This window comes from Leuciscus leuciscus (genome assembly GCF_965113295.1).
Source record: "Leuciscus leuciscus genome assembly, chromosome: 1".
NCBI classification, from domain to species: domain Eukaryota; kingdom Metazoa; phylum Chordata; class Actinopteri; order Cypriniformes; family Leuciscidae; genus Leuciscus; species Leuciscus leuciscus.
In genome coordinates, this window is record NC_138725.1 from 51723134 (window position 1) to 51747673 (window position 24540).

At 39.0% G+C, this 24540-nt stretch overlaps 1 protein-coding gene and 1 long non-coding RNA gene across 3 annotated transcripts in view; both read left to right on the forward strand.

The window, feature by feature from the left end:
* LOC309475617 (uncharacterized protein) overlaps positions 1-24540 on the forward strand; it is a 131388-nt gene that overhangs the window by 54639 nt on the left and 52209 nt on the right. The gene's annotated exons all lie outside the window — the stretch shown is intronic.
* Positions 20226-22607, forward strand: LOC309476252. 2 transcript variants are annotated; one of them, XR_014197984.1, is made up of 6 exons: positions 20226-20677; positions 21061-21112; positions 21301-21365; positions 21458-21516; positions 21600-21703; positions 21898-22607. It is a non-coding gene; the product is annotated as an uncharacterized lncRNA (long non-coding RNA). The 2 variants fall into 2 exon arrangements; XR_014197985.1 differs by lacking the exon at positions 20226-20677 and having other exon boundaries at positions 20944-21365.

Consider the following 24540-nt stretch of genomic DNA (forward strand, 5'->3'; position numbering starts at 1 on the left):
AAACCTACACTAGTCAAGTCAAGTCACATTTATTTATTTAGCGCTTTTTACAATACAGATTGTTTCAAACTAAAGAAACAATTTAGATTATGGACACATTTTTGAAACTGATAGAAAGTAAATTTGGATAACTAATTTGTGGAAAACTTATAATAATAATAATAGCATAATACATATTTTAAAAATAATAATAATAAAATCCAGTTCCATTCGTCTCATGGACACGCCCAAACACAGGAATAATGAAATTCATGCATGCACCAACCAGTAAAGATATCTCTCAGAAACGTCTTGGTTACTAATGTAAACCCCGTTCCCTGAAGGAGGAAATGGGGATGTTTCGTCAGTGACTGATGAATTGGGATCGTGCCTGAGAGCCCAATCACCTTCGAGTGGTACAGAACAAGCCAATGGACATTGGTGAGGGAGATTTGCATCTTGAACCACTCCCCTTGCCACGGCTATATAACGAGGCATGCAGGACTCACTCAAGCCAGTGCTTGGTCGCTTATGGCGCTTTTCCACTACACAGTACCAGCTCGGCTCGGCTCAGCTTTGTTTGGTTTTCCACTGTGTAAAAGTTGTACCTGTACCCGCTTCCAGGCACTTTTTTTCGTACCACCTCCGGCGAGGTTCTAAGCGAGCTGAGGCGATACTAAAATGTGACGTGAAAACACGACAGACTGCTGATTGGTCAGAGAGAATTGTCACTATTCACTGCGTCATCATTGCACACGCCAGACAGAGTATCCTGAATAAAAAACAGCAAAAACAAAAACAAAAACATCCAAAAACAGCATACACTCGATTTCCTCCATAGTCCTGTGTGTGTGGGTAGCGGGTGTGTCTCGCGCATAAGATTAAGTCACGGCAGTTTCCTGCGGCGTCGCTATGACGACCAGGTACTATTGTGGAGGTACTATCTGCAATGGAAAACGGAACGAAAAGCGAGCCGAGCCGAGCCGAGCCGAGTCGAGTCGAGTTGAGCTGGTACTGGTAATGGAAAAGCGCCATTAGTGGTGCACACAGGGATTGTGGCGAAGCTCCGTTCCCTCCTTCAGGAAATGGGGGTTACATTAGTAACCTAGATGTTCCCTATCAGTAAGTCACATTCAACGTTACGTCAGTGACTGATGAATTGGGATCCCTAAGAACAACACCACAATGGCTGCGCCTTCCAGTGCCTCGTGTACAGCCAGGTTCAGCCAGAGATGGAAGTGTGGACATTGTTTGCCCAAGGGACAGCACAGTGATTTTCGTTGCCCAGAGGGTGAGGTCCGTCGCTGGCCCGCAGCCATGCATCAACCCTGGGTCAGAATTACCCTCGTGCAGATCCTTCAGTGACTTGACCTGGTAGACTTGCAGGAGGGCCATGCAGGGCGGATGGCGGCCTGTCCAGTGGTGCTGTAAGCCTTGGCAGCGAGAGCGGCCAACAACTTACAGGCCCTGAATGGGAGACGTAGGCGACCCCGCCAGCTGGCAGCACTTTGCAGGCAAAGCTGCATCGCAACTGCACGTTCCACCTGGGGAATTTCCATGTACCCCTTGGCAGCCCCACCATCAAGGGTAGTGAGGGTGGAGGAGGTGCAAGAGCGGCTTCGGGTGCCCTCCACAACTGACCCAGCAGTAGAGCCCCCACTGTAACCCTCAGATCACCTGTGTATCAACCAAAGTTGCCCCCCGCTGAGCAGAGGAACTAGACTGGGGGATAGCAGAGGGGACCCCACCTCTTTTAAGGTACTGGAGTCTTGCATCACGATGGTCATCTTCCTGCAGTGGTTACATAACTCATCCACGAATGCTGTCTCAGCGTGCTTACAGCCCGGACACGTGAGACAGAGATTGTGACTATCAGCCGGAGCCAGGTAACGACCCCATCCAGAAACACAAGGGTGGAATAACATCTTGAAAAAGATGCAACGTCACACCCATGTTTACTTTTCCAGGGAAAAAAGCTCTTTTGTGCTGAAGTGCACAGGGGAAAAGGTCTCCTGCTCGGTGTGCAAAATGCTCTCTCAGAGAAATCTACAGCATGCAGAGTTTACATTTACATTTACATTTAGTCATTTAGCAGACGCCTTTCTCCAAAGCGACTTACAGATTAGGACAAAATTCAGCGAGTCATCATAAAGAGGCAAAAGCAACAACAACGCAAGAAGTGCTCAAAGTACGAAGTTCAGGTATTATTCAGAGTAGCATAAGCCTGATAAGTGATGTTACAAAGGGAAAGGAAAACTTTTTTTTTTTTTTTTTCTATAAGGTTAAGTGCTCACGGAAGAGATTGGTTTTCAGCTGTCTTTTGAATGTTGTCAGGGATTCTGCATTCCGGATGAGGGTGGGGAGAGCGTTCCACCAGCATGGAACTGTGAATGAGAATGTTCTGGAAAGTGATTTTGTGGCTTTCTGTGATGGAACCACGAGACGTCGCTCGTTGACCGATCGTAGGTGTCTGGTAGGGATGTAGACTCGTAGGAGTGAGTGAAAGTAGGAGGGAGCTGAGCCTGTGATAGTTCTGTAAGCAAGCGTCAGTGCCTTGAACTTGATGCGAGCAGCGAGAGGTAGCCAGTGCAGAGAGATGAACAGAGGAGTGACGTGGGCCCTCTTGGGCTCGTTGAAGATAAGACGAGCTGCAGCATTCTGAATCATCTGTAGGGTTTTGGTTGCACATGCTGGAAGTCCAGCCAGAAGAGCATTGCAGTAGTCAAGCCTAGAGATGACCAGGGCCTGGACGATGAGTTGTGTTGCATGCTCAGTTAGGAAAGGCCTGATTTTCCTGATGTTGTGCAGTGCAAACCTGCATGATCGAGCTGTCTTTGAAATGTGATCTGTGAAGGTCAGCTGGTCATCAAACGTTACTCCAAGATTTCTGACCGATCTTGATGGGGTGATTAATGATGACTCTAGCTGGATGGTGAAGTCGTGCTGTAGAGACGGATTGGCAGGGAGGACGAGAAGCTCAGTCTTTGCCAGGTTGAGCTGCAGGTGATGTTCCTTCATCCATGTGGAGATGTCCGCCAGACAGCTTGAGACCCGTGCAGCTACTGTGGGATCATCTGGTTGAAAGGAGAGGAAGAGCTGCGTGTCATCAGCATAGCAGTGGTAGGAAAAACCGTGTGCCTGTATGATGTGTCCCAGTGATGTGGTGTAGATGGAGAAGAGGAGGGGACCAAGAACTGAACCCTGGGGAACCCCTGTGGTCAGCTGATGTGCTCTGGATACCTCACCTCTCCATGCGACCTTGAAGGACCTACCTGTGAGATAGGACTCAAACCAGTGGAGTGAAGTTCCTGTGATGCCCAGTGATGAGAGGGTGGACATAAGGATCTGATGATTCACCGTGTCGAAGGCAGCAGACAGATCCAGGAGAATGAGGACTGAAGATTTGGAAGCAGCTTTTGCGATCCGTAGGGCTTCTGTGACTGACAGTAATGCAGTCTCAGTTGAGTGTCCTTTCTTGAAGCCAGATTGGTTGACATCCAGCTGGTTGTTTAGAGACAAGAAGGATGTTAGTTGGTTGAAGACAGCTCTTTCAAGTGTCTTCGCAATGAATGGTAGGAGAGAGATAGGTCTGTAATTGTCTACAAATGATGTGTTTAGCGTTGGTTTTTTGAGCAGTGGAGTAACCCGAGCCTGCTTGAATGCTGTAGGGAAGGTGCCAGTATGGAGGGATGAGTTGATGATGTGTGTGAGTGATGGTAGAAGTGTGGGAGAGATGGCTTGTAGAAGGTGTGAGGGGATGGGGTCAAGCGGGCAGGTGGTAGGGTGACTGGAGAGGAGAAGTGTAGATACTTCTTCCTCGGTTAGCGAAGAAAAGGAGGACAGAGGGATATTGGCTGTGGAAGGGGTCGGTCTGGGTTCCTGTGTGTGTGGAGCTGAGAACTGACTGCTGATAGCTGTTGTTTTGTTGGTGAAGAAGGTCGCAAAATCGTCAGCAGTTAAGGAGGAGGCGGGAGGTGGTGGAGGTGGACAGAGGAGAGAGTTGAATGTCTTGAAGAGTAATCGTGTGTTGGAGGAGCTGTTGATCTTGTTGTGGAAGTATGAAGATTTTGCAGCATGAACATCAACAGAAAAGGAGGAGAGGAGGGATTGATACATACTCAGGTCAGATGCGTCTTTTGATTTGTGCCATTTCCTCTCCGCTGCCCTGAGTTTGGTCCGGTGTTCCCGAAGAACCTCAGATAACCAGGGGTTAGAGGGAGTAGTGCGTGCTGGCCTGGAGGAGAGAGGGCAGATAATGTCTAGAGAAGAGATTAGAGTGGAGCATAAGGTGTCCGTTGCGGTATTCACATCCAGAGATGAGAATTGTGAGGGTGAGGGTGGGGTTCTCCAGGAAGGAGACCACCGCTGACGCACCGCCACACTAATATGTGCAGAACTTCTTCCTGGTTATCTATACCACCACGAAAGATGAAAGCAGAGCAGAATATTCTCCAGAAACGCTTGACGCCGAAGCGAAAGCTTGATTAGTGAATCCTGCATGATTCATTATATACCCGTGGCACCGGGAGTGGTTCGTGATGCAAATCTCACACAAAGTGATTGAGCTCTCAGGCACGATCCCAATTAATCAGTAACTGACGTAATGTCGAACATGACTGACTGATAGGGAACTGAATTTACACCTGTTAACAACTGTTCAGTGTGTGATGTTGTAAAAAAAATCTCAGAAATTCGTTTTCCAGAATCAGCGATGGCAAGTCGCGTCATAATCGACAAAACTGGTAAGAATTTATTTGATTATAAGAAAAAGTGAATGATGTTCATGAGAGACCACAGGTTTAATTTCCTTATTTCAGCACATTAAGTAGGTGGTATTTTTCTAAACATGAAAAACACTGTATTCATGATTATACACGTGAATATGGTTTACAAAATGAAGAAGGCTACTCCTGCTGATTATTTAAATTTAAAATGGCCACGCCCGTTCTTACGTTCAAAAGTGAGTGGAAAGAGAAGAAAAATCGAATAATATCATTGGGTCTAGTCTTTGCATCTGTTTGTTTCAGGTTTAATCAGGACTCCTCTGTTGGAGAAGAATTGGCTAAGTGATGCTGTCACAAAAAATAGGCTCATAGAAATGAGGTCTTACTACTAGAACTGCGGTCCTGAAACTGCATCCTCTGGTATTGCAGGAATGTAGTATTGTAAGAAACACGCAAGTATTTGACTGCGATTCCAGAATTGTCAACATACTGACTATCTAGTGCTGTGAATGTTTATATGGTTGTCAATTAATTGGACGTGAAATATAATTTTGGCTTTAATAAGATTTTCCCAATAAATGGGCAAGAATAAACCTGGTATCCTCCATCATTCCTGTTCCTTCCGACAACAAGCACTTGATTGAGACGAGCTCCATCGACACTCATAATCACAACTTCAGAAGTGGGAAGTAGGAAATTTCCAATAGCACGTGAATGCAGCATGACCAATGTTTTCCACTTTTGATGTAATTTCTAGCGAGAAAGTTTTAAATATTTGATTAGTTATCACCAAAGCTCTCTCTATTTTGTTGTAGATCATTAAACTATTATGCTGCCTCAGAAGCCTGTCTGAAATCTGTTTTGTGAGGTGTGAGGCATAATGTCAATAACACTACTATAAATGACTTACAGTTTCTTTATAGTTATTGAGGTAAACATGCCTAAAGTACCAAAAAAGGTATCGTTGGGTATCGGTACCAGTTAAAATGTGAACAGTACAGTAGGATTGAAAATAATCCAAGATATTTGAAAATGAACAAAGACATTTGCTTTACTGTTTTCAACCCCCTCTTTCTTACCTCAAGGACCCTTTGGGTAGTCCTTGGATAATGCTCAAGGCCTGTAGGCCAAGATATGTGAACGTCGGGTGTCTTCTAATTGTCACACCTTTATTACGATGGGGGAAGTTGTAATTATCTGATTGGTCAGTTTGAAAGTCTCACATATGGGTTTCGGTCACATGGTCAAGGAAGGGATAAAAGAAGATTGTAACGGTTGCTCTCTTTTTATTCTGTGGCTCTTCTTTGCGCTGGCTCTTTCTTTGACTTTTTACTTTCTCTCTTATTCTCTACACTCTCTCTCTCCCTCTCTTTGTTTCTCTCAGGTAACATCTTACATATATGCTGGGTACAATTAATGGTATAAGTTTTTATCATCTCATTCGTCTATTTTGTAACTATTTTCAGTGTAACCATAACTTCAACTTCTTCAACTTCAACTTTTATTTATTCATATAGCACATTTATAGCAATGCTTCACAGTTAACTAAAAACAGTAAGACATTCATGGATAAAGACATATATGAAGGTAAGACCACACACTCTTGGACATAGCCCCTTCACATAACAGTATACTGAGGTCAGTATAGAAAGAATTAAAATAATGAAAATTATAAACGAAATTTATTCGTTTCTTTAACTACCCGGCTATGTGTAAATGTGGCCTTTGTCTATGACTGTCAGATCTGCCGGGTTTCTGCACCAGCCAATCACAGCGCACTCCCTCTCCTGAATACCAATCACACTCACCTGCACCTCATCTGGACCCTCATCACCTCAGCTATATAAGCACACACTTCACCCCAGTTCATTGTCTGATCTCATTCCTGCATGGAGTGGACACCTTCCTTGTTTACTCCAGCGATTCTCCATTCCCACCTGTATTTCCATTGAGGTGTGTGCATTCAGCCCATCATCCATCTCTCCATCCACCATTCATCACTCCTGTAAGAAGAGGTATTCCATTCACCGCCAGTATCCCGCTCTCCAGATTATCCATTGCACTATTCACTTAACTGCTAGTTCATCTGTTATCAATAAACAGCCTGTTCACTTTCATCCACCTTGTCTGAGTCTGCTTCCGTAACAATGACATAAAACAGCAGGAGACATAGCCTCCCCCACATCGTGTGTCAATTGTCAGTGGGCTGCCAAAGCAGAATCAACAGGGTTCTTAGCACTTACTGTTTCCCATAGGGCTGCTAAGAGGATAGCCAAAGTGTTGCCTGTAAGATCTGTGTGTAACGGAATTAAAGGATTGCCAGTTTTTGCACACTCCTTCCTGGGTCAGCGAGGGTTAGCAGAGGCATGGGCTGGTCCCAGAGCAGTCCATGATGCTACTGTAATGGGTCAAATATGTGCTTCCACTTGCTACATTTATTGACATGTATGGCCCCTTTAATCACACTCTACCTGCACCCTCTGCCCAGATCTGGTCGTGGTCGTATAATGAACTGGTTCCGGTAGGGTAGATTCGCACCGGCCAAGAGAGTAAATGGCTGCGGTGAATCAGTGCTTCATGAGAAATATATATTGTATTAATTGTATAACCATTTTATGGGTTAGTACTGACTTATATGCGTGTTTAGAAGTATATTATATGATTTGTGTTCATGCCACTGTATTGTAATATCAGGTTTGATGTTCACCTCCATTATAGAACCATGCACGAGGATGATTCCCAAATCTGATCACCGCTGTTCTGTGTTTTCAACAGGTACAGACCATGTGTTTGAAATGTGTTGATTTATAACTGTTTATGTAAACGAGAGTTCATTTAAATTGGTGCCAGCCGAGAGAGTGAATGGCTGCGAACAAGCACAAGGGTGATTCCCAAATCTGAGCACCGCTGTTCTATGTGTTGAACCCGAGAAGGCTTGAGGAACTCAGATAAAGCATATTTTGTCGTAGTCGTGTGTTTATTAGTCATTTTTAATCAATCAAAGCATTTCAATTGTCATGATTCCTGTCTTGTTAAATGAAAAACAAAGCCTTGTTCAACTTCATGCAGCTCTGCGCAGACCGATCGGCGGCTGTCTTGATCCAGTGCATGCCAGTTAGAAATGTTGCCTGACTTGATACAGCGCCAACGGCAAATGACTGTGATGTATGTATGCCATCAAAGTACCGCAAGAGCGATTCGAGACTAGCCGGAGAACTCAGCCAGCGCAGCTTCTGACCCCTAATTTCCACCAACTGCAGAACGGCTGCGGATCAGCTCCGCTTGCGTAGGTTGCAGCTTAGGGGCCCCACGTGTGCAGGAGCCTCGGATTGGCCAGACATTATTTTTTATTATTTTTTATTTACTTAAGCGCGAACCAGGCACGGCGCCAGGTTTCCAGTTTTGGATGGGCCAGACCAATTGTGGGTGGGCCTTAAATTAAAAACGCTAAATTAAAAACGTTATCCAATCACTGTTTAACCCAATAAAAATGACTGACTAATATACTGTTATATTATCTGTGCCTATACATAATACAGATTTTAATAGCTTGATGCTCTTTAAATATTTTGTTGCATTGTAAAAAGTTTCGGTGCATAGGACGGACCTCTCCGCGATCGCTCTCCATGGTTCTTACCAAAGAAGAGAGCTTTGGAAAATCTCCATTACGCATCATACCTGGGCTGCGTTTCCCGATAACGTTGTCTCTTAGCGCGCTACGAAGACTCTTAAGGTATAACTTAACTAAAGGTATACTACCATTAAAGGTATACCATTGCTAGGCGTCTTCAGGGCTATCATCCACTTGCGAGGCAGAGGCGCTGAGAGGCAGAGGCACTGGCGCCCTCCTAGCTGCACATCACCTAGAGACAAAGATGTGCTAGGTGATGTGGATCTCAGCTCTCTTCATCTCCTGGTTGCAGCGATGACTCCAGGACTGTACGTTCGCGTTTAAGGTACCTAAACAACGACTGTTGCAACAGGGCTGAGGGCTGGGTTGGAAAATATGTGACGTCATTGTTTTTTTATTTAATCAATGTTGATTACGAAAGTGAGCATGCAGCATGAGAAAGATATGATACATTTTGAGAAGCGCAATATGTCTGGAGACATGGAGTGGGTAAAACATGATTTTGACCACTTCATTGAGTTTTCTTTTGTAGAAAGTCTCTTTTTAAAAGATTTTCGTTTTGTATTAGATTAGATTAGATTAGATTCAACTTTATTGTCATTACACAAGTACGGGTACAAGGCAACGAAATGCAGTTTAGGTCTAACCAGAAGTGCAATAGCAGCAAGTGCAGGATATACAGTGGTTCCATAAGTGCAGAACATGGATATGTACTGAATAAATATAGAGTTGAATACTATTATAAACAAAAATTTACAGATAGATTTGTCCTATGAATATAATATACAGATAACTATTACTGTGAACAGAATTTACAGCTAGATATGTACTGAATATAATATACAGATGGCTATTACTATAAACAGAATTTTTACAGATAGATATGTACTGAATATAATATACAGATGACTGTTACTATAAACAGAATTTTACAGATAGATATGTACTATGAATATATATACAGATGGCTGTTACTATAAACAGAATGTGAGCATAATATACGATGGCTATTACTATAAACAGAATTTTACAAATAGATATATGTATAAGTTAGGCTAAAATGAGCAGTATAACAATGGATTTAAAGTAGTGCAAATAAAGTTTGGACAGAAGCTATCCGAGTGAAAGTGCAGTGGAAAGTAATTGCATATTACAGTTAAAGTACGGTATTGCAAATGTATATGTAAACAGTCGGTACTGTAAATAAACAGTCGGCAGTGCAAATTGAGCATATTCCAGTCAAGGTAGTAGTGCAAGATGCATATGTAAACAGTTGTTACTATAATAACAGTCAGCAGTGCAAATGAACATTATAGTATTGCAAATAACAAAATGGAGGCAGGTGTGAGGAGGGAGAGGAGAGTCAATCAGTATATGAGGGGAGTGGGATCAATGAGGGTTAGAGTTTAATAAAGAGACAGCTCTGGGGAAAAAACTGTTCTTTAGTCTGCTGGTCCTGGTCCGGAGGCACCTGAAACGTCGGCCGGAGGGCAGGAGAGAAAACAGTCTGTGGGCTGGGTGAGAGGAGTCCTTAAGGATGCTGCGAGCTCGATGCAGACAGCGTTTCCTCTGGATGTGCTCGATGGCAGGTAGTGGAGTCCCAGTGATGCGCTGGGCGGTTTTCACCACCCGCTGCAGTGCCTTGCGCTCTGCAACAGAACAGCTCCCATACCACACTGTAGCACAGTTGGTCAGGATGCTTTCTATTGCACAGCGATAGAAGTTCACCAGGATAGTGGAGGAAAGCTGATTCTTCCCCAGTGTCCTCAGGAAGAAAAGGCGCTGGTGAGCCTTCTGGACCAGGCTGGAGGTGTTGGTTGTCCAGGTCATGTCCGCCGAGATGTGGGTCCCCAGGAACTTGAAACTGGAGACACGCTCAACAGCCATTCCATTGATGTGGATGGTGTCGTGTGTGCCTCTTGACACTTTCCTGAAGTCCACGATGAGCTCCTTCGTTTTGGTGGTGTTGAGGAGCTGGTTATTTTCAGTGCATCATGTGGCCAGGTGCTTGATCTCCTCCCTATAGGCAGTCTCATCGTTGTTGCTGATGAGACCAATCACCGTAGTGTCGTCCGCAAACTTGATGATGGAATTAGATCCGTACACAGGCTTGTATAAATTGTATCTTAATTTTGATCAATGAACCACATTCATGATTGGCAATCAACCAATTGCCTGTATTTAATAAATAAGAAGCAAACATATAGCAGACAATGTAATAAGGCGCCAGCATGATCACTTGCATTGCACATGAACTGAAGGGCGCCGAAACTCAGCTCGTACCTCACAGATTTGAGAAATATAGGCTATCTATTATAGAAAGCTTGAAATGTCTCCTTTTAAACAAAAATATTCAAAACCAAAAGAAATAGGCTATACTCTCTGTCATGATTCTGCCATCTAGTCTTTGATTTTCTCTGGTCTTGAGGCAGGATCATGACAGACCCATGTTTTATGTGCAAACACATGGCATTTTGTTGGGCCATGTGCTTGTGTTGTCTCGTCATCTAGCCCCGCCCTCCTTGTTATCCTTGTTTAGTCATTATTGTTTCCTCATTATCACCTGTTGCCCTCATCATTTGTTCCCTACTTAATCCCCTTGTGTTTGCTGTCCTGTGCCAGTTCATTGTCATTCATTATGTGAAACCAACTGTGAGTAACCTGTTGATAGTGGTGGGCAGATCGAGGCTTCGTGAAGCAATGAAACAGTTGAACCAAATGGTCCATATTGTTTCGAGGCTTCGAATCAATCCGACACCCGTCTCAACGGTGACACCTAGTGGTCACTTGCAGGTGTTGATCTGAAACAACCTTGACGAGCCATTAAAAAAATGTGTTGTTTTTTTATTATTGTATTTTTCTAATATGTGAAGCTTGTAACCTATAGGCTCCTCACTGTGCATAATGTTATTTTGGTCCTGCAAAATGAATATTAATAAAAGAAATCAAGCCACAATGTCTCACTTTTTTAGAGATTTCTATTAAAAAATATTAATTTCTCTGCTGTGGAAGGACTTAGCCTACTTCTTTTTTTACAGATAATTTCTCCAGCCTTTGAAAAAAATCCTCTCACAAGGGACACTTGTTGCTGGCATGCAAAGATATTTTTTAGCTAGGACATACAAATGAGGAAAGATTACTGCTCTCTCTTTATGAAGTTTTATGTAACAAAGTTCGGGAGGAGCATGTTCAGGTAATCATCCAATCAGCACAAGAAGAAGCCAGTATAAATAAAGCCTTCCCTTACCTCCCGTCTCGTGATCTCATTTCTCAGCATCCCGCCGCCTCCCCATCACCTCACTTTGGGCTGGGTCTACTCATAGATACCTACGAGCTATACATTCATGGGGGGAGTACTCTGGGGTCGGGCCGAATTCCGAGCTCGGAGCCCTCCCCCCGGACAGCAAGCCAAATACGCATTATAATATTACATCAGATTTCATTAATATGTGAACTCGTGAACCAGTAAGTTAGTGGATAATGAGTTCTGGGCAAATACGCAAATTTCAAATTCTCCTCAAATGGCGCATCATGGATGATGTATTGTTGCAGTAGGCTAGCAGCCGATCACAATACAAACATCTCACTTTATTTGGGGTTTCTAATAGGAAATGCGCCCACACCACAGATGTACGGCATCTCTTCTGGGGAGCCTCCATTTTATCTATCTATCTATCCAAATCTATCTATCTATGTATCTATCTATATGAATCTATCTATGTATCTATATATATATATATATATATATATATATATATAATCTATCTATGTATCTATATATAATCTATCTATGTATCTATATATGTATCTATCTATAATCTATCTATGTATTTATACAGTATATGTATCTATAATCTCTCTCTCTCTCTCTCTCTCTCTATATATATATATATATATATATATATATATATGTATCTATCTATTAATCTAGCTTGCTATATTTATATCTATGTATCTATTAATGTGTCACTATATGTATACTCTGTCTGCTCTAGCCTATCAGTCAATGTGTTGTGTAAATTTAAATGTAAGCCTAAATAGCCTATAACTAATCAAATCGCACTATGTCACTATATCATCAAAAATCCGCTATCTCAAAATCAAACTTCTCTCACAAAAACCCACGAGGTCAATATGCGTTGATTTCACTTTTAACAGATGTGCGATTGTGTGGTCTGTTCCCGACCCTGTCAATCAAACGCTGATTCGGCGGACCACACCTGATGAAACACTTAGTGAAACACTTCGAGGCTTCGTTTGGCCATAGTCACGTGACATGGGTGTTTTGAATCACGCTTCGGATAAGTGTTTCGAAACATCTGCGTTTCGGGATCTCGCAAAGCTTCGGAACGACTGTTTCGCGTCAGCCATCCCTACCTGTTTAAAGTCTTGTGAAAAGTTTGATCCTGTCTTAGCTGTTAGTTTATCCAAAGCGACTTACAAATTAGGACTAAATTAAGCGAGTCATCGTGAAGAGGCAAAAACAACAACAACGCAAGAAGTGCTCAAAATACGAAGTTCAGGTATTATTCAGAGTAGCATAAGCCTGATAAGTGATGTTTCAAAGGGAAAGGAATTTATTTTTATTTTTATTTTTTTAAGGTTAAGTGCTCACGGAAGAGATGGGTTTTCAGCTGTCTTTTGAATGTTGTCAGGGATTCTGCATTCCGGATGAGGGTGGGGAGAGCGTTCCACCAGCATGGAACTGTCAAGTCAAGTCAAGTCAAGTTTATTTGTATAGCGCTTTTCACAATACAGATTGCATCAAAGCAGCTTCACAGTATTAAATTAAAATAATACAACAAAGTTTGTTTCAAGAGGAATTTATTGATTGATAAAATTAAATTAAATATCCCCAAAATATCCCCAACTGAGCAAGCCAAAGGCAACAGTGGCAAGGAACCGAAAAACTCCATCAAGTGACCTAATGGTGTCCTAAAACTCCATCAGGTGCCTTAATGGAGAAAAAAAAAACCTTGGGAGAACCCAGGCTCAGTCGGGGGCCAGTTCTCCTCTGGCATTGGATAGAGGCCGGATTGTAGTTTGAACTGTAGGATTATATGAATGCCTGGCTGAAGAGATGCGACTTTAATCTAGTTTTAAACTGGGAGAGCGAGTCTGAGCAACGAACAGTATCAGGAAGACTATTCCAGAGTTTTGGAGCCAAATGTGAAAATGCTCTCCCTCCTTTGGTGGTTCTGGATATCCTAGGTATGACCAAAAGCCTTGAATTTAGTGATCTCAAAGAGCGCGATGGATTATAGGGCGATAGAAGATCCGTTAAATAGACTGGAGCTAAGCCGTTTAGGGCTTTATAAGTCAGTAGCAATACCTTGTAATTAATACGGAACTTTATAGGTAACCAATGCAGTGATGATAAAATCGGTGTTATATGATCATATTTTCTTGATCTCGTAAGAACTCTAGCGGCGGCATTTTGGACTAACTGTAGCTTGTTTATTGAGGATGCAGGACAACCAGCTAATAAAGCATTACAGTAATCCAGTCTCGAGGTCATGAATGCATGAACTAACTTTTCTGCATCAGAAACTGATAGCATATTACGTAGCTTAGCAATGTTTCTAAGGTGAAAAAAGGCTGTTTTTGTAACATAAGAAATATGATTTTCAAAAGACAGGTTGCAATCGAGTATAACACCCAGGTCTTTTACTGTAGAGGATAAAGTAACAGGACATCCTATGATGTTAAAGTTGTATTGTGCGAGGTTTTGTGGGCGGTTTTTTGAACCGATAAGTATTACCTCTGTCTTGTCTGGATTTAATAAAAGAAAATTACGCGTCATCCAATCTTTTATATCTTTAACACACTCTGTCAATTTGGAAAATGTAGCGTTTTCATCCGGCCGTGATGAAATATATATTTGAGTGTCATCAGCATAACAATGGAAACTAATTCCATGTTTCCTTATAATATTTCCAAGTGGCATCATATATATTGAAAATAACAGGGGGCCTAATACAGATCCCTGCGGCACTCCATAGTTTACTGGAGTTATGATCGATTTTTCTCCATTTAAATAGACAAAATGGTAGCGGTCAGATAGGTATGATTTGAACCAGCTTAGTGCTTGTCCTTGAACACCAGTATAATTTTGTAGTCGATCTAAGAGTATTGTGTGATCTATAGTATCGAACGCAGCACTAAGATCAAGTAAAACTAGTATTGAGATACAGCCTTGGTCAGAAGCTAAAAGTAAATCATTTGTGATTTTAACGAGCGCAGTTTCAGTGCTATGATGCGGTCTGAATCCAGACTGAAACTTTTCATAGATATCATTTTGTTGCAAGAAAGAGCCCAGTTGAGTGGACACCACTTTTTCTAATATTTTAGACATAAATGGAAGATTTGAAATGGGTCTATAATTTGCTAGATTATTATGATCTAATTGTGGTTTCTTAATGAGAGGTTTTATAACTGCCAGTTTAAATGTTCTTGGAACATGACCTAAAGATAAAGACGAGTTAATAATATTGAGGAGAGGCTCTTCCACTACAGATAACACTTCTTTCAGTAGTTTAGTTGGTATAGGAACTGTGAATGAGAATGTTCTGGAAAGTGATTTTGTGGCTTTCTGTGACACATTACATTAGAAGAGTAGAGATGACAAAATATTTTAAAGACGGAGGGTAGGCCTACAAGCCATTGATTTTGATTCTATAAATGGAACCCTGAAAATTAATTGGATGAAATCCTTTTTTTGGTTTCATATTCCCAGAGAATTGTTTAAGAAATTAGGAGGAATAGAAATTTTTCTAAGTTCAACCGTTCAACGTCTGCCAATTAAATTATCCCAATTTCATCAACAGGTCTTGTTATACTGGAAGATTTTATATAGGCATTAGGTGTTATATGGGTGATTTTAAAGGAAGCCAACTTTCTAATAAAACTGTTAGAAACAGATTCAACAACATTTCTTATCCTAGTATCTTATAGAAATTCATTTTCACATAATTTATCAAAAGATACCATTCACATACTTAGAACAAAATATTTGAAATTCCCTCTACCTCCCAAAGTTTAAATGGGATATATCCATCGAGTGAATATTTACCACTTTGGATTTGACTCCAATAAATGTTTATTTTGTGATGACAAATCTAAGTACCTGAAGGTGAAGCCAATGTTCTGTGCATTTCATGGTGAATTTGTTTCATATACAAAAGCCCTCAAAGTTATAAAAAAGAAAAACGCAATCAATCTTTTTTCCATCATAGAAGAATATGATCTACAAGAAAAACCCTAGCCCCTTTAAAAAAAACCTTTGATTATAAAAAAACTTTTATGATTTCCTGTTGTATTTCTTTCATGCACCTGTTCTGTATGTTCTAATTTAGCCTAAAGATTTACTAAATTGCCATATTATTTGTACATGAATAATTCTTCAATAAAAAATGAAAATGAAAATAAAACATTGGAGTTATCATGTGCGTCACCAATATGTGCCCCTTATAAAACATTCTGCATGATGTTATGTAGAATATCTCCCAATAGAATTATGTACATTGTACCTTATAACTCAGAACACAAATAAAAAATAATACGTTTTGATGGAGTTCATTACATTTTATACTTTTTTGAACCAGCTACATGTGCATTTGGCAAATATTGCATTTATTTCACTTCAGCTGTGGTAAAGTATGCAAACACAGCGCGAGCGTCACTACAGTGTCCGACTTCACGTCTCCGTTTTCAGCTCATCCCCGCCTGCTCGCGCAACTCTCGCCGATCGGCTATAGCCTATCCAGCCGCAGCCGATGTCGAACACACCTTCACTTTCTTTCCAGTCACCTGAATGCTTCACTCTGAGTGTCAGATTTTTTTTTTTTTTTAACAGACTAGCCTACTCTAAAAGGATTTATGGTTCAAGTCCATTTACTAAAATAACAGCAACATTTTGTCACATTTAGCTTCAAACAATGTTGTATTTAACTGGTATGAATTTTTGACGGTCACTTTTTACCACATTTACAACAATATTTGTCAACTTAGAGATATTTTAAATAGTTAAATCTAAATATTAAATGTTACACCTAAATGTTAAATGTTAAATCTAAATGCTAAATCTAAATCTAAATGTTAAATCTAAATCTAAATCTAAATGTTAAATCTAAATGTTAAATCTAAATCTAAATGTTAAATCTAAATATTAAATCTAAATCTAAATGTTAAATCTAAATGTTAAATCTAAATCTAGATGTTAAATCTAAATGTTAAATCTAAATCTAAATGTTGAATCTAAATCTAAATGTTAAATCTAAATCTAAATATTGAATCTAAATGTTTAGGGTGAAACTAAATATTTAACTAATATGCAAAATGCCGGTAACCGGAAGTGCCAAAATAAAAGCTCGAGGAGGTCAGTGTGTGTTTATAGCATGGTTTATAGTGTCAAATAACGAATAAAAACCATCTCATCCGAGGAAATGGACTCTTGGACATGGATTATCGTGATAATAACTACCTAAAATAATAAACACATTTGGAGAAACTGTATTTGAAGAGTAGGCTAGCGTCACTTTTATGAAAAGTGCGGGACTTATGACCTGCAGCCATAATAGCCAGCCACGAGGGGGCTCACTTTGACTGAATGTCATGTCATCACTCTCATCACGAAACTCTACAGTTTCTCCAAACTTGTTTATTATTTTAGGTAGTTATTATCGTTATATTATAGTTATTATTATGAGATGGTTTTTATTCGTTATTTGACACTATAAACCATGCTATAAACACACACTCGAGCTTTTATTTTGGCACTTCCGGTTACCGGCATTTTGAATTTGCATATTAGTTAAATATTTAGTTTCACCCAGAGCCATAGAGAGAGAGAGTTGCGACACTCTTTGATGTCGCCGCTATGGCTGTCACGTGGTTCATGTAAGCCCCAATAGTTCCAAAACGTACGCTGGCTGTCATGTTCTTCTATGGGACAGACAGCAGCGATTGCATTATTGAACGGTAAATATAAAATAAAACACACACCCAAGTACTTTTTCAGCTGTTATTGCATTATTGCATTTTGTTAATGTCAGTTTTGCATTTGGAGATAAGTTTTAGGCTATATTTTTGGAGGGAAAAGCTTAGTGTTCATGTTCGCATGGGTAGTAGCACTGGCTTTAGCTGCTCTAACTTAACTTTTCCATATCATTCATCTGATGATGGACGTCTCATGATATTTATTTTAGCACAACTGGGCTGTATTAGGCTATTGATTCCCGTGATTTTGCTTATAAATTTTGATTCAGCCATTAGCCTACCTTCGTGATCACGCAAAGAGGTCTGCCGTGGCGGTCCGTTCAGAATTCGCTTAGAAGCTAGCTCACTTCTTCTGATGAAAGTGGCCACCCCCAGGACCACAACGTGAAACATGATCATGTTAAGACTAAGAATATTATTTTAAGATTAAGGCCATACACATTATCAAAACTATAACAGATTAAAAACGAATTTAAGCATGGCTGATACAAATGAAGGTTTTCAAATAAAATATTTTTTATTAAACAATGACAGACAACAAAAATGTGTGCTTGTGTGTGTGAACAAGAAAAACAAAAACCAGGGGCAGGTGATCCATGAAACAGACAGGACTGGTGATGGCCATAACAATCCTAAAGGTCCAGCATTGTTCTCACAAGCCGCTTCACTCAAGACAATAATAACATAATGAAAAGTTAGTATATCCCAAAAAATTAAATTAAATAAAAGTTGCTATAAAGGTGGTAGCGATTCATTACCGAACTCTTAGCTGACGAAGTCGCGCTAGCTAACTAACGTTAGCTAGCAGGCAGTGCTTGAAAATTGGTTGAAACAACCAGTGGTGTAGTCTACGTGATACGCAGGTATACGCCGTATACCCACTAGAAAAGGCCAAGGATTTGCGTATACCCACTTAAAAAAAGCGTGAGGATACGTATCAACTTCGTTTTGTGTCAGAACTTTCACACTTTCATTCATAAATTCACCCCGTCTGTGTTTGCGAAGCGACGGATCGAATCGCGGAATCCAGTCACAAATGGAACTTGCTATATAAAGCAGAACGTCACGGAATTAGGCTATTTTTGAATGAATAAATCAAAAGTAGCTGCTGTACAATGAATCAAATCTCGATATGGACTAGTGTCTATGAATATTAAAGCTAAAAGAGACTGCAATTGTTCTACGCGTCTCTGGGATGGAGCGCTCAGTGTATGCTCCACTACACACACACACACACACACACACACACACACACACACACACACACACACACACACACAGAAGCACGCGTGACTCACGCTCGTGGTGTTTTCAGCGTTTCACTGTATTGAGACATGATGTAGGCTACACATGTGCATTTCATCGCAGAGCTGCTATGAAAGTCACTTGATGAGAATTTCACCATTTCATTTGATAAAACTATCGTCATTCATTCGTTTCATATACACACAGAAACTGTAATGTCTTTACGACAACCTGTCAAAATAAAAGTTCTGTATAACTTGAAGAAATTATAACAGAAATATATTACTATTGCACAGAGTATACTTCAGGCCTAATAATAATAATAATAATAATAGTTTATTAAAACACACAGAAACTCAAATGTCTACAACCCACCAAAATAAAAGTTCGGTCTAACTCAAATTAATTAGAAAGGAATTGCACAGTAAAATGTATTTTAAAATAACATTTTTTTCAAAAACACCATTTCTAAAAGTAAATTTGTATTTGTGCCTATAATGTTTTGTTTTTTTAAATTGTTGATAATTGTCAACTGATAAAACCTGTGCTTCAGGGACCATATTCATATAACAAATAAATAAGTTGATAACACTTAGTATTTCATAATGCTCTCAATTACATGTCGATCCATACTGTATGCATTAGTGAGTGTGGTGGTGCTTATGGGGTGACGCTCTGGGCTGGGTGAGTATGCGGTGGGCTGGGTGAGTATGCGGTGGGGTGGGGTGGGGTGGGGTGGGGGGGGGGCTGGGGGTGTTATATTAGAGTATACTCACTACAAAAAACTAGACTACACCACTGCAAACAACCAACATAAAATATAAATAATTACGCTGTGCATGTACAAATGAAGACCAGTATAAGCATCGCAAAGGGCCTCTGATACAATATAGACAGTTGACAATTCAAAAGAGGTCGATATTTCGGCAACTTAACTCTGGAACAACTCGACGCGCAGCAATGTAAGTGAATGGTGTCCAACGCCCAAATGACAATGTTTGGAACTATTCCGACCTTCATATCCCGGAAGTAGGCGGTTAAAAGCGCCGCCATTATTTACAACGGAGGTCTATGGGAGTGTCGCAACTCTCTCTCTCTATGGCTCTGGTTTCACCCGAAACATTTAGATTCAACATTTAGATTTAGATTTAACATTTAGATTTAGATTTAACATTTAGATTTAACATTTAGATTTAGATTTAACATTTAGATTTAACATTTAGATTTAACGTTTAGATTTAACATTTAGATTTAACATTTAGATTTATATTTAGATTTAACATTTATATTTAACATTTAGATTTAACATTTAATATTTAGATTTAACTATTTAAAATATCTCTAAGTTGACAAATATTGTTGTAAATGTGGTAAAAAGTGACCATCAAAAATTCATACCAGTTTTTTAAACATTGTTTGAAGCTAAATGTGACAAAATGTTGCTGTTATTTTCAGCGTGAGCCGCTTTACAAACAGCGCCCCATAATATTTTAGTATATTTTACTAAGCCTATATTACATTATATTATCATATCCTGTATCATACACTGTTAGACTTTTCTGTAATTTCTACAGTTATTTACTTTAAATCCCCCAGTATTATACTGCTATTTCTCTTTACAGTAAATAACTGTGATTCCAATTGCATCATGGGAATTTTCTGTGACGTCTAACACCACATACAGAGACTTACTGTATTTTTTAAATTTGCTGTATACTACTGTATTTGACGTAACTGCCTCTCTGGCTGGCACCATTCCACCGTGCTTTTTATTTCCTAATTTTTGCCTTACACCGCGTGTCTACAACGCTATAATAGCCAGAGGCTGTCTATATTGGACACATTGAAGCGACCGGACCTTTAAATGCAAACCTGTTTATCCCTTGTAAGAACTAGTGCGAGCGCTTGGACTCGTATCGGACTACGTCTGAAATATAACGGCCGCGGCGCATCACTACACTGTCTGGGATTTGTCGTGTCGCGTCAGACAGACATCCAGTGTAGGTAATGGGGTCTGTCTTTTGTTGGATCGCGACGTTCGTGTCTGGCCCGGGGAAGAGACGGAATTCACTTCACCGAGAGAGAGAGATCAGCAAGCAAGGTAAAAAAAACAAAAACAAAAAAACATTCTGTGTATGTTGACAGGATTGTGCCCAGTTTAACGTATGTTATAACGTTAACGTTAGCCTAACGTTACTCGTCGTCAACATGGCGGTAACGAACTTTACCATGGTAAACTGAGCTAACGTTTCATTTTACACACTTTGTTAGATTATTGAATTGTAGAGTTAAAATATGCCAACGAGCAACGCGTTTACATTAACAATAAATGTGAATAAACTAATGTGAAATTCTGTTTATATCTTAATGTTGGCCTACTGATGAGAACCTTTATAGTTTTAGCATTAGTTTGCAAACTATACCATATTATAGTTTTTTTTTTTTTATGGAATTTAATATTTACTTCCATTTTTGTGTTTAAAGGCAACTGCAACAAAGCGCCAATTCGCGCCAGTGACTTAGCAAGATTCCAGAGGTAGGCCAGCCCATTTGTGATATATTTTGAGAAGTTTGCTGAAATGATTAGCATACACTATGTGAAAATTGCTTTTGAGCCACTGGTGCAGACTAGGTAGCTAACAATATCTTATAAAATCTCTATAAAATTGGCTAACTTTATATCAAATAAGTGACCTTTGCATTATGTCTAACTTTATTACACAGCAAATGAACCAATCAGAAGATGGACCATTGTCTTTGTTCAGTCTCACCAGATTAAATGTATCCAGGTAAGCACTGCAGTAAAACTCTCACTAAGACCAAATCTAGCATTCTAAACAACTTAAGTTTATATTTTTGCATTATTTTTATATTTTATTAGCCAGCGACTCTACCATTGCAGTTCCACCTGACTAGGAAGGTCCTAATATCAGCGCACAGGTGGGTTAACTACTGTAGGAAGGAGAACGATCATCACACAGTGATTTCTTGCATGTGTCTTACTGTGTATTTGTCTCAAACAGGTACTCCTTCACTGCAGACAAGCTGAAATGGGCTAAAATCATCTATTTCAGTCGTTCAACTTCTTTCTATGCATCTCAGCATTTTTGGACAGAATTTAGGATTTGTAAGTATTAAAATTTAATCTGGCATAATTTAATTTAGTTCTTTTGTATGCTATTTATTGACAAAAGCTGTTTACAAATATATATTCTTAAGTTTTTGTGAAAATAATAATAAAAATGAACAAAAAAGGAGGTTAAAAATAATGTGACACTAATATTCTCTCTCTCTCTCTCTCTCTCTCTCTCTCTCATATAGTTTTGGAACCGGGATCTCCTCTGAAGGACTGAGTACATTTGTGTTTGTGGACACGCATGCAGACCAGGGAACACTCTGATGTTGTCAATCAAGTTCTGAACAGGAACCAATCTTTGGAAAAGTTCATTTATTCACAAAGGTGGACAAAAACATTGTGTTGGCTTTTTAAAGATTATTTTGATGATGACTTTTACTCCTATGCTGTAGAAAAGATGGAGTAGACAGTCAGACATTGATAATAATAATAAATGTTTCTTGAGCGTCAAAGAGACTTCTTTCAAAAACATTACGCCACTTAAATACTTCTTTTGGCCACCAGTGTACATGAATCCAACACATTTTTGGAAATAAGTGAAATTATTTTTAAGGTGGGGTTATGTGTCTTGTATTGTGAAAAGAACTGTGTTTTGTCCTGTTTTGGACATTTCCTTTTTGAATGCTTAAAAATGTATTTATATTCTGCAGTTTTATGAATGTAATGGTTGATATTTCATTATAATACTTGTATAAGCTAAACAACCAATGACTCTACATTCATTTAGTCAAATGCTAATGTTTTGTTTATGATTTTATGTATGTTTTCAAAAATGTTTGCAGTGAAGGACAGCACATAATGTGTTAATTTAACACGTTTACACATCTTTGTGCTAACCTCTCTGACATATTTACTTTGTTAAAATCATTAACACAATGAATGAGTTAAAATTAACACAAAAAATGTTGTCTCTAAACTTACCCATTAATGTGTAAAAATTTCACACATCATTTCCAGCATTGGCATGTTTATTTTGTGATATATATGAAATGTTTTAAATAAAAAAAATGGTATTTTGTGATAACTTTGTCTAATTGGTTTGTATGAAAGTAGTACTTATGTAGGATAAAAATAAAATTAATCATATATCAAAATTATCAAATCTAATTTATATTTAGTACAAATAAAAATAATTACAGTAGTGTACTGATTAGCTTAGTTTTTACAGTAATGCACTGTACTGATTAGCTTAGTTTTTACAGTAATGCACTGTACTGATTAGCTTAGTTTTTACAGTAATGCACTGTACTGATTAGCTTAGTTTTTACAGTAATGCACTGTATTACACAAAACTGAAATACGGTTTGGTACTGTAACTCTTAATTACAGTAACTTACTGGCAACAGTGTTGCCAGTAAGTTACTGTAAAAAACCCTTGAAAAGTCTAACAGTGTATATACTATATCATCTATCATATATAAACAGCAGGCAATAAAAAACAGAAAATAGAGCACCATTTACTTGCATCAAACAACTCTGTTGGTATTATTATAATTTTATTGTTACATTTAATTTATTGCCACACTTCAATAAGTGAATTATATTATCAGAAAACTGAACATTTAGCGTTGTCAGGCTTTTATGTGTGCTTATAGAATAAAACAATGGAGCTGTGCTCTCGGCTGCTCAGCTTATGGCTGCTATAAATTTTACCTGCCACAAGATGGCACTGTTTTCCACTCTTGATGCTTTGAATCTTTTCCCGAAACAATCAGAGAAAACCAGTGGAGGTTCAAAGATTTAAGAGGCTTAATTTCTCTATCCCTAGTCACAGGGACCATTGGTCATCCAACATAGGATAAAAAAATGAGGGGAAAAATGATAACAAATGGGGGAAAAAACAGTAAAGATAACACTTAAAGAAAAGCTTAAAGACTTAAAGAAAAGCAAACCGTTGGCCACAGGCCCAACACCCTCATTCTTTTTCTAAACATCTGGGTTGCATCAGAAATCGCATACTGTCCTAGTAGACGAAAAACAGTATGTGACAAAAGAATTATGTCCGAATTCACAGTAGGCCTAATCATAAAACAGTAGGAAAAAAGTACCCGGATGACTAATACTTAAGGTGAGATTCTGAAGTGTGCATTAGATGAACATAAGATGTTCAGTTAAGTTCACAATCTTATTGTGATGTTCAAACACAATAAGATGTGATTGCACAGATGTTGTCATATGTTTATTATTGTATTTTTTATTATCATCAATTGCCACTTTAAAGCATATTAATCCACATCCACATATGTTTATGTATGATATTGGAGTGGTATACCAGGTGGTTTGAATACTGTTTTCATTTGTCTATGCAGCGGTTCGAAACGACCGGAACAAGAGGAAGAAGGACGAGAAGAAGCAGGAGTATGGCAAGCCGTTTTAACTTTTATTCATTTCCAGGATATGAATTGTTGATATCAAGAATTACATTTTTGATATCAACAATTGCATTTTTTGATATCAAAAATGTAATTCTTGATATCAACAATTTCATTTTTGATATCAACAATTGAATTCTTGATATCAAAAATGTAATTCTTGATATCAAAAATGTAATTCTTGATATCAACAATTGAATTCCTGATATCTGTAATTATATTTTCACTAGTGAAATCTCACCATAGGCTGCCATTCAAAATCAATTGTTGATATCAAGAATTGATTTCTTACTAGTAGAAATATAATTGTTGATATCAAGAATTACATTGTTACTAGTAAAAATGGCAATTACTGATATCAATAATTAAATTGTCACTAGTTGAAATGTCTATTCTTGATATCAACAATTGAATTGCTACTAGTAAAAATTTTCATTTTTGATATCTGAAAATGTA